This window comes from Melanaphis sacchari, unplaced genomic scaffold, assembly GCF_002803265.2.
Source record: "Melanaphis sacchari strain LSU unplaced genomic scaffold, SCAv2.0 Contig274_pilon_pilon, whole genome shotgun sequence".
NCBI lineage: Eukaryota > Metazoa > Arthropoda > Insecta > Hemiptera > Aphididae > Melanaphis > Melanaphis sacchari.
The window spans coordinates 23,975-36,475 of NW_020271146.1; the positions used below are offsets into that span (position 1 = coordinate 23,975).

A 12,501-nucleotide genomic window follows, 5' to 3' on the forward strand; every position below is an offset into this window, starting at 1 on the left:
TTATCACTTTAAAACAGCTGTTAACACCAGTATTTAACATGTTTACTTCCATAACCATTAGTTACCGTTTTATACTATCTCCGTGGAAAGGTAAAACCAACCTCTTTGATTGTATCATTAATACCTTATCACCTAAATCAAAACAAAAAATTGCAGCGGTCTGTGTGACTGTACCATACCACTTACGGGTTAATGAACCTAATAACCTTAGAAATTCACAATCAAAGACACGCCAAAAATATTTAAACACCATCATTTCGTCATTTAAGGCAAACAATATTACCATTATACAATTCGTCAAAGCTGCATCTAAACATTATCAAACCAAATTTTAAAACCAAACAATTTTTTTTTTTTTTTAATTATTGTTAATTATTATTAATAATTATATATTTTTCAATTTTCTATTATTGATATTTGATTTTTATGATTCTTTTTTTTAAAATTATTGTTTATTATTATTAATAATTATATATTTTTCAATTTTCTATTATTGATATTTGATTTTTATGATTTTTTTAATTTTAAATTATTGTTAATTATTATTTATAATTATATATTTTTCAATTTTCTATTATTGATATTTGATTTTTATGATTTTTTTTTTTTTAATTATTGTTAACACGTTGACGGACATGACTGCTATAGCAGTCATGCACCTAGCTGTAATTTCATCATCAGTTTTATATCTCATTAAAAGTTGCTTTATATAAAAAATGAGTCAGAGCTTTTTTTTTTAATATAAAGAAACAAAAACAATGAAAATAGAAAAAAACTCAACTGCTATAGCAGTTGAAGCCCATAGATGACTTTTTTTCTACGTGTAGGGTCATATGACTGCTATAGCAGTTAAGTAAATAACATTTATATTTTTGTTTTGCAATTAGTATAAATAACTACATAGTTTACGCAAATCCTTTTTATTATAACAATTAAAATTATATATAAAATATAAATCAAATCAAATAAGTTCTTTGAGTATTATATATAAATATTAGAAATAAAACAATAAGTATAATAAGGGTAAAATATATACATTTATAAAATAAAATATTATAGGCATGTAATTTATGAGTGATAATTTGTAAAGCATGGCCCTGGGCATAATGGAGGTTTTGATGGACAATCTTTGCACCTCCAAGACGTATTTTTTCTTATTTTTTGTTTATAACATTCACGACAACTCAAAAAGTATGTTTTTCTTGACCATCCTATAGTAAAATTAAGCAAAATAAAATACATAGTTAATTATTATAAAATGTAATATACTCATACTACCTTCAGGCAATGGTATTTTCTCTTGAGAGTGACTTGGAATGTTTGAATTAGTGCTACTTTTTCCTTTGTCTTTTTTGATCAATTGATGTCCATTTGTAATGTCAGTTGGTAAGTGAATAAGCTTTGTGACGATTTCCCGATGATAATCAATAAAGTGTCCTTTGTACTGCGGAAATTTTTTTTTATAGATGTAGAATGAGTTCCACAAAGCCATGTCTAGAAGATGAAACATTACTTTTTTATACCACTTGATGGTTTTTCTCGGACTTGAATAATACGATAGCATTTGATCACAGCGATCTATACCAGACATATTTGAGTTGTACTCAATTATTTGTTTAGGCTTTTGAATTTCTATCCCTCTTCTATTTTTTATGGTGACCATTTGAGGCTGATATCCGGTAGTTATAGTAAAAATATCTCTTTTGTCTTTCCATCTACTTACATAAATAGGCCCTTTTCTCTTAAATATGTGGTCTCCTTTCTTAAGTCTTATATTTTTACCTGTTATTAGTTTAGGATTTAATTTTCTATTTGATCTTAAAGTTCCAGTTGTATGTGTTTTATTTTCTAGTAATATTTTCGATAAACCCACACTATTATAAAAATTATCCATAAAAAGATGGTGACCCTTATTTAAAAATGGTTTCATTAATCGTAAAACTAAATCATTTACTTTAGATGATGAAGTATTTTCTATATTTTTTCCTTTATATATTTCTGCAGAAAGTACATACCCATCAGGAGTGCAAAGCTCATAAAATTTTATTCCGTATTTATGTCTTTTGTTTTTGATGTACTGACGAAATATTAAACGGCCTCTCCAGAGCATCATAGATTCGTCAAGTGACAAATTTTTTGATGGGGAGTAGGATGATTGAAATTTTTTTATGATCATATTAAAAAGTGGTGATATTTTGACGAGTCTATCATTTACTTCAACTGGAACACCTTCAGAACAATTTAGAGCCCCTAAGATTTGTTCAAACCTTCTCCCGCTCATTGTGAAGGAAAATATAGGATGATAATTTAATGGATCTTTTTCGAAACATTGCCTAAGTACAGGTATACCAAGTTCCGCTCTCAATAAACATAATCCAAAAAATTTTTGTAATTCGATCAATGAAATCTCTTTGAAATGTTGTATACGACAATTTTTTGTGTGGGGGCGTTTTAATTTTTTCAGTTTTTCTCCATATTTATTAGACGAATTCAAAATAAGTTGCATTACCTCATCGTCCCAGATCTTAATGAAAACGTCATACGGAGTAGCTTCATCGGTTATATCTAATTGCACACCAGCACCAAATTCATCAAAATTGAAATCTTCAATATCATTGAAGTCGTTCTCCCAATCACTGCTTATATCTTCGAAATCGATGGATAAGTTATCTATACTAGCATTATTTTGTTGCCCGTCACTATCCTCACTACTCGGCGAGTTAAATTCTTCATTTGAAGAAACGTCATTGTTCAAATTATAAGTAGGATCATCAGCTGAACCGATCGATTCTTCAAATGAGTCTATACAAATAAAAATATGTTTTAAAAAAAGTAAATTTATTTTTTCAAAGAATAACATAGAGTATTATTGACGTGCTGGTATACACAAACATTATTATAAATACCTGTATCAGATGAGTCATAAAAATCACTGTTTGATTCGTCCAAAATCTGACGAATATTTTCGTCATCATATTTTTTTTCGTGTATCCATAATGAGACCAAATAATTATTAAACAGAACGCAAGGAAACACTATTACGAATAAATCTGAAGACATACCAATGTGTTTCTATACACGACGTATTGGTTGACAAGTAACAATAATATTGACAGATAAGATATTAATATTATGCATAATATAACTATACGAGTATATTTGTAATGTCTACAAAAAATTAGATAAAAAAAACATAAATATGTAAAATGGTAAAATGAAAAATCTATTTTTAAACTTCATTTGATTAATTTGCCTGACCAGATTGTAAGTCGTAAATGGACATAACACTTGTCTTAGTACGATAAACCCATAACTAACATGACTGTTATAGTGGTTATGCCACTTTACGACTTGCAAATGTATAACTGTTATAGCAGTCATGTTCATATTACGACTTAAATTAGTATGACTGCTATAGCAGTGACTGTCCGTCAACGTGTTAATTATTATTAATAATTATATATTTAATAAAAATATAATAAATCTGCACCCACATAAATTATGTAATCTTAATTAATCAGATTGGATTTGGATTACAATTTAAAAAAAAACATACCAGTGGAGTTTACATGAAAAAAAGGTCTAAAAAGGTCGCAATCGGTGGAGTTTACATGCGCCCGTTTTAAGAAAACCTTTGTTATTGGAACCTCAAAAAGCACAAATTGTAGTTTACTTACACAATTTTTTAAGACATAGTAAATCATCAAGAAATATCTACACCCCACCAGGATCTTTTGATAGAGAAGAGGAAGGCCGCATGATTCTGGGCGATTGGAGGGAGTTTGAAAATACTTCAACTTCTTTACTACCTTTACGAAATGTCGCTCGTAGACCACCACTTCAAGCGCAAGAAATAAGAGAACATTTTGCTGATTACTTTCTAACGAATGGCAGTGTGCAATGGCAAAATATGTAAATGTTATTTTTATGATTAATTGAGTATCTATATACCTAATATATTATATTATATTATATAATAATATATTATTATAAATTTATATTTCATTATTCATTCTAATTTATGTTATATATATCTGAAAATTATACGTAGTTTATACTTTATTTCGATACAATGTATATATAAATAACAGTATTTCTTACCGGGTACCCTAACGTTATTTTCATCAATCCCCTAAAGTCTAAACATAAAAATTTTAAACACTCTCTAGCTAAGTTATAAAAAATAAATTATGTATAATTATATTATATAAAACTATAATCATGACTTAGTTAGTAAAACTTACATTTTCAAAATTTACAGTCGGCATTGGATCATCCTTATCGGCTAAAAAACAATGCATGGCATCGAAACCAAACCAATTAGAGTGGTATATGTCATTAGCACCTTTAAAAAAATTATTATTGTACTTGATTTCTAGATTTTCATTCGAGTTATTATTGATTATTAATTTTTAATTTTTACCTTTTCCAGTTCCATAACTTTTTTTTACTTTCGCTTTTTCTCTACGATATGAACCCTGTAAACTTAATATTTTTTTTTTAATTTCCTCAACCGGTCTTTTAAATTCTTTTGCCAAGTGATACCAAGCATCATGTTTGGTATTTTTTGAAAAATATGATGGGTGTTTGGGGTTTCACAACACTTCTTGCAATCTAAATGCTTCAATTAAATTCAAGCTTTCTTTACTATCCCAGTCCATTTTCAAACGTGCAATAAAATAAATATAAAAAGTTAAGTACTTTTTTATTAATTATTTTATTATTTTATAAGGTGCGAATGAATAAATAACACACGTTTAAATTAATTTACCGTCCAAACGACGACACAAATGCTCGCGGTAATCCTTTGAGCATGACTGAAAAACCGACAGTGATCGGCACGCCGTGCGAGTCTATTCGACCTATTCAGCGAACGCTCCAGAATTCTTAAAAAAATTATTCTTATCGTGTAATATATTACAAGTAAATTTGGCGCAAATAGGCGATCGGAAAAAAAGTACCTTTTTTATTTTGGCACAAATGGGCTATACCTAAAACGATTACCTTTTTTTTGGCGCAAATGGGTAATTCCCTACAAGGCGATAAGAATTAAGAACTTGTTATAATAACTGTACTGTTATCGTATAAACTATTTTCATTATTTCAGTGCGTTTTTTCCTCAAACATATTCAGTTACAAGTAAATCGTTAGTATTAATAGTATGTTGAATATAATTTTGAATTGTAATTTTATAAGGGCGACATATTTTAATTTGCCCCGGGGCGGCAACATAGCTTAACGTGGCACTGCACATAACATTGTCGGAATCGGCTATTCGTTGCTAATCGGAATCTATACGATAAATCCGATAAGACATTAATAACATTAAGTTATTATTGTCACCTACCTATTACCTAGAATCTATAGTCCGATAAGATAATTATTTGGATGTTATATAAGTGTCTATAAATATTAAACCTACATAATTTTGTATATTACATTTGGTATTTTAAATTAGTTTTTATTCTACGCAGTAATACATTTCATCGCAATCAGTTATAATTTATAACTTTGTTATAAATGTTGTTAATATTATCTGTTGTATTATTGACTATTGATATTGCCTCTGACAAAAGCTGCCCAGATGATTCAAGACGAGTTATATTGACTGATAAATCCCATAGTTTGATTGAACGTATACTAAATTTGCTTCTAAAGATGGATCATTCAAAAGCGTATGACATTTTTGTATGGCTACAGCATCTTCTGGATCCAGTTTATTAAAAACTTTGCGTATATCAGTAAGATAATAAACAGCTGCATCCAACCAAGTTCCCCAGCGTGTTATTACAGGTATTGGGGGAAGTGGCACTGCGGGTGCTTCGTCTTTAAATATATTTTGTATATTACTTGGTGCTTTTAAAAATACTTTTTTTTTCATTTGATATTAATTCGTCAACTTTTTTAAAACTACCCCGTATTTTCTCAGCAACACGGTGGTGTGCATGTGCTAAACATGTCACATGTACCATCTTAGAATACAAAGCTTTTAAACTATTGGCTGTTTTTACCATATATGGCGCAGCGTCAGTTAGAAATAATAAGACGTTATCATGAAGTACATCGTTTGGCCATAATAAATTCATTGACTTATCAAATAATTTATTAATAGTTGAAAAGTTAGCCTTTTCCAACTGTTCTGAAGTTAGCAAAAAAATTTTACCGGATTCGTTTTTTTTCTAGTGTGCCAACTACTACATTTGCTATATAACGGCCTTCACAATCAGTTGTTTCATCGATTGAAACCGAAATTTTCTTGTCGGTTACATAATTTCGAATTGTATTCATTGTTTCTTGATAGCACTCTGATAAATAGTTTTTACGCATTGTCGATTCATCTGATATCTCTTTTCCTGTATACTTTTCCAAAAAATCACGAAAAATAGCGTTGTTGACCTTATTTAATGGTATGTTTGCTGAAGTAAATGCTCTACATAAATCTAAGTTGAATGATGATATTTTTGTGTTTGATATTAATTGTTGTTTATCATATTTTTTTTTTGTTTACTCAATCGAATATGTTTAGCGGTGTTCATATGCTGTTCAACAGTAAACCGACGTTCACTACCGACCTTAACTTCGCATAATTTGCAATAAAGGATTGAACCATCGGTAGTTAAAACGTGCTCTCCAAATTCTTTTACAAAATCTCTTAGTCGGTTAGAACAAGAGCTTTTAACTTTAGGCATAACTGAGTGATTTAATAAATCAAATACGTTCACGACAAAATACGAAACGTGCAATATACCGTACTCTGCTTCGGTCATAGACAAGACGGAAACTATACATTTTTAAACGTTCTATTAAAATATCTGATAAAATTTTAATGACTCGCAGTTTTAAGATAAGTTTTGACTGTGACAATTGACGAAGCTTATCAAAAATTCTATTTAAGTAGGTACCTTTATATTATTTACTCCGAATAGGTAAAACCATAATATTGAATTCTCAACAATAAATAAGTGATAAATGATAATATGTGAAATACAGATAATCAAACTTATAAAGATTCAGTAAAATATAAAATTACAGTGTTTTCAGCAATTTGCATCGAAAACCGTCAAATATGCGCTTAAAAACAAAAAAAAAACACAAATTATGCACTTTTTAAAAAAAATGGTAAATTATGCAATTATATGCAAAATAAAATTATGATATTTTGAATATAAATATCATGAAACATATTTCTGTATAAGAATAGATGCTATTGGACAATCTAAAAAAAATATGCAAAATCATGAACATCCTAACCCTAGTTATAAACAATACAAATGTAAATGATAGATGAGCGTCCCCGTCAAAATAAAAAATGCCCACAATGGGGCGGTAGCGCCCACGTTGGGAATCACTGCTTTATATTGTCACAGACGACGTTGCCAGTCGTCCAACACCCCGTAGTAATATCGCAGCTTAAATGTGTGGGTACGCACACGATTGTTTAATATTATGTGACAAGAATTATTAAATTATTTTAATATACTTAACGTTATCAATAAAACACGTCTTTATAAAAATATGTTTTTAATTTTCAACATTTCCAAATTTTGATAAACCTACTGTTTTCTAGGTAAAAAAATAGATATTATCATAAATATTTTAATACAATACCATTAACATTAATTATATTTTCGGGAAGTGCATTTCATCAATTACATACCTTGCGATCAAAATCTACTTACGTTTATGGTGCAGTTATACTCCGTACCACGAGAGAACGCATACAGCGGCTGACCAAAACTCGTCGTTTTCGCGCACGAGCGTCCCCCTTCATTAAGCTGTCTAAAGGCGAAACTAGTCGTTCGCATCGGAGCTATTCGGTTTTCAGTTGGCGCACATGTATACAGACTGGTTGTTGTTAACAACGCAACTGACAACTGTTGATTCGTACGTCGCTCGTCGTTTACGCTACCGTCTTGTTTCTTTTTTACCGAGAATCTTGAATTATTTTAATTTTTTTTTACGCCAGTGTTTGCATTCTGTTTTATTTTGACTGTCCGGTGTCTATGTTAATTTATTTTATCCAAAATGAGTCAACAAGGTAGTGATAACACAGCCATACAAGGGGGAACTGCAGATTCACCAAAGAAAAGAAATCCCCGTGGAAAAGTAAGAATTATTTTAATTATTATGATTGTATTATATTATATTTTACTATTTTTTTTTATATATATACTATTCTGTATTATATTATACTAATGCAACTGTTATTTTAGTTTATTGGCTCTGGTCAAAAAATGATGATTATCAATTTGTATAAAAGCAAAATGGCGCAACAATCAACTGGACATGGGCCAAAATTGACGGCAAAAGAAATCATAAAAAATATTTCCGAAAAAAGTGGTGTCGAACAACGGACTGTGAGCGTTACTTTGTCGGAATACTGCAATAAAGGAATTGTAACATCACCAAACAAGACCAAAATCAGACCGAAGGTAACAGATAAAATTGACGAGTTCAACCAAAATGCTATCAGGCAAAAAGTGCATCAGTTTTGGCACAACCGTGAAATTCTGACTTTAAATAAAATGTTAACAGTAATAAACGAAGATGACAGTTTACCGAATTTTTCAAAAATGTCCTTGTACAGAATTCTAAAACATCTGAATTTCGAGTATGTTCGTAAGTCTCGGAATAGCGCGTTAATTGAACGTAATGATATTGTTTGTTGGCGTCGAAGATATTTAGAAACTATTAAGCATTACCGTCTGTTAGGTAGACCAATATATTACTTAGATGAGACATGGGTAAACAGGCGAAACTACTACACGAACATGGGTGGACAAAACAGTCAAATCGACAAGGGACGCATTTCTTCGGAGCCTTTCAACTGGACAAAAGGAACCGTCTGGTAAGGGGAAGCGGCTCATTGTTGTACACATCGGGTCATCAGACGGCTTTGTTGTTGGCGGTTTCTTTTGCTTCGAGTCAAATAACATATCCAAGATTACCATGACGAAATGAACGGTGACAATTTTTACAAGTGGTTCAACAATATTTTACCATTATTGAACGAAAATGCCGTGATCGTCATGGATAATGCGTCTTATCATTCAGTAAAGATGGACCCATGCCCCGTCATATCCTGGAAAAAGGTAGATATTATCAACTGGCTCGAAAAAAAAAGGTGAGGTAGTTGATCACACAAAAGTCAAATCTCAATTATTGGAACGTGTTCAAGAGTTAAAGCCACAGCACGATCTATATGTAATAGATGAATTAGCAAAGGCTGCCAATAAAACTGTGTTACGTTTGCCATGTTATATCATTGTGAATTAAACCCTATAGAGCTCGCGTGGGGATCTGTAAAAAATTATGTCCGTATGAATAATACGACATACAAATTACAAGATGTTCGTAAACTATTGGAAGAAGGCGTAGAACGGGTTACTCCAGATATGTGGAAAAAACTTTATTGCTCATGTAATAAAAGAAGAAGATAAATTTTGGCAAATTGATGTTATATCTGATCAACTTCTGGACGAAGAACAAGGATCACACATCTTAACGATTACAGGTGACACAAGTTCAGACTTCGATTCCGATTCAATCATTTGACAATAAAAAAACATTTATTGTAAAATGATTTAATTTAGTTAATATTTTTTTTTAATTATGACTATGGTTTAAATTGTAACCTATAGTACGATTTTGTACATTTATATTTTTAATTATTATTTTTGACTATATTACTGCAGTATTATTTATTATTTGTATTTTTTATTGTTATACATATTGTTTTTACAATACAATTAATAATCCGCCGTGGTTCTTGTTTGCCTAGGCGTGGTATAGCTCAGCCAGGCTCGTGTATATCCTAAAATTGTCGGTCCGTTGTGTCCGCACCAAAAGAGCATCTGATATGTAGTGCTCGGTTGTTCGGTAGTTACAATTACTGCGCTATGCAAATATCGGTGAGCCACGCGCTTTGGGAACCCGCTTTTAGACTAATTTTTAAAATAGTAGCTTATCTCCTGTTGGAGATTTATAATTACATTTTTTAATTTTATTATTATACTAATATTATACAAGATAAATAATTTATTCATTTTTAAATACCTACTCACATGTAAGAAAAGATACTATTAACTATAAAATCGTTATACGATTAATAAAAATTTTTGTTTCAAAATAAAAATTATACAGTTCATTAGAAAATCTTTTTATGAATTGAGTGGACTCATCACCTATGCTATAATAAATTATATGCTATAAAGTCAAATAAAAAATTCGGTAGTTATTAACAGTGCTTGATTTAGAAAAAAAATAAAAGGGGGACTCATCGGATGTTTGATAAACGAGCGTTCCACACAAAATTAACCGTCACATTACCGTGGGGGCAAATAGAAGGGGTACGCTAAAAAAAAATTAAAAAAGAAGGGGGACTCCGTCCCCCCACAAATCAAGCACTGGTTATTAACTATTAACATATTACATTTACACATTGACATTTATAGCATTAATTGTCTTTAAGTACAATAATTCCATAAAATGGCCGCTGAGCAAACCGGGCAATAAGAAATTTGCTGAGACAAGCTTTTTGGCCGAGATCGAGCTCGGACCGTCGGTGGACAACCAGCAGTAGTGTTACAATTGCCGCAGTGTAGTGTAGTGTAGTTTATTTCGAACCTCGTTTAATTGTATACAGATCATCTTATCATTAAAAATATACAGAGCTTTAATCTACGGTTAGAAAAAATTGTGTTTATTCGCGTAATGGAATTGCTCGAACAAATTACCAATCGAGTACAACTTGAGTACAAGCTCAACAATACTTACTCCAGTACCGTTTAATTTAATTATTAGTTCGTAATATTTAGTCTAATTTTTAATTAATAATTAATAATAACCTATCCCACTATGTGTTGTAGAATAGTTTGAATAGTTTTGTAATATTAACAGTTGTTGCAGAAATGAGTACGCCACAACGGGGTCCATGCATCAACGCATGGTATAATCACAGACCGGACTACGCGGATAGATTGTAGATGACATTTAAATTAATTCTAAAATTATTGATTGAACATGATGTTTAACTAAATAATATATGTATTATCACACAAAAAATTAGTTCATAATAATAATATTGTGAAACATAAAACAACATAATGTGATTTATATTTATCAGGTTATTATTTCATAAGTAATATAAATACAAATATAATATATGGTTTTATATTTAGTTTAAATTTGTTTATATTACACATTTACAAGTTTGAATTAGAATTTGGATTGTTTTATGATCATATTATATTATTATATTTCAAATATTACCTATACAATACTATAATAAATATATATATATATATATATATTATATATATATTATACATAGGTATATTTATATCAATTCACAATTCTTGATTAGTACTTGGTAGGTATGTAGGTACATCTTGATTATAAATTTTTAGGTTATTATTTTATATTTTTATCTTAAAGTTGCCTAAACAAAAAAAAATATTTCTTTATTACTTTATCTGTTTGATATGTTCAAAATATAAAAATTAATTTTACCTGTACTGTTCAATTTTTTTTTCTTGTGCATCTAATATTTTTTGTGGATTTCTTATCGGCCTTGACCTTAAAAGCGACTGTTCGCTAATTCTGGAAATATACAGTTGAGATAAAAATATTTTAATTTTTCTACCATACAACTTTTCCACAAATCTTCATCGCGTTTAATTTTTTCTATTTTAATACCTCTAAGAGTCCAAACTGCAAATTGACAAAATATTTTTTGACACACATTTAGTTGATCTTGCACTTGGTAATACCAATTATGTTTTTTATTTATTCCACCTGTTTGTACCTTTGGAAAAGGTGATGGTGTCGCAATGACAAAGTATAACAATTTACGTTTTTCGGTTTAGTTGTCTTAATGGCAAGATTTTAATAAAATGTCGCAATGACGAAACACAATAAAAATATGTAACTTACAATTATGAATATTACGATGAGAATTTATTGTACATATTAAAATAAAAAAGAAACGCATAAACGAAGAACGCACTGTCCGAGCTTAAACGCAACGATAATCGCAATGACGGGAAACAACGGAGGAATCAAGTTGAAACTGTTTAACAGTCGAGACAATGCCTGAATAGCTTTGACTATTGCCCCATTGACTGTGGGCGGCCGATTCAATGCCGGAATACTCCAACTATTGGATCACTGGGCGCGCACCACAACAATCCAACAAGATCCGTAAAGGCGGGGAAGTTCGTTTGCCAACAATGCGTAAGTCTGCCTGGGTAGGTCTTACTACAATGCTGGTAAAGGAATGGGTGGTCGTTCGTTGTTCTCGTGGCCTTTTATAAGTGCCTTTTCGGCGGTCACATTACTCCGGTCCCGTGTTATGTGACAAAAACCGGACAGCGCAATCGCCGAAAGTGCAAATAATAATATAATAATCGATATCAGAATATAAGTTATAAGATAATAAGCAGTGCTCGAAGTGGGGGGGGATACGGAGGGATGGCATCCCTCTACTTTTTTGTATTTACA

The 12,501-nt window shown here is 30.6% G+C and overlaps 1 pseudogene; it reads right to left on the reverse strand.

Annotated features, from left to right (window-relative positions):
- The window catches only part of LOC112595387, a 26,659-nt pseudogene extending 21,998 nt beyond the window's left edge, over positions 1–4,661 (reverse strand).
- Positions 4,662–12,501: the final 7,840 nt, after the last annotated feature.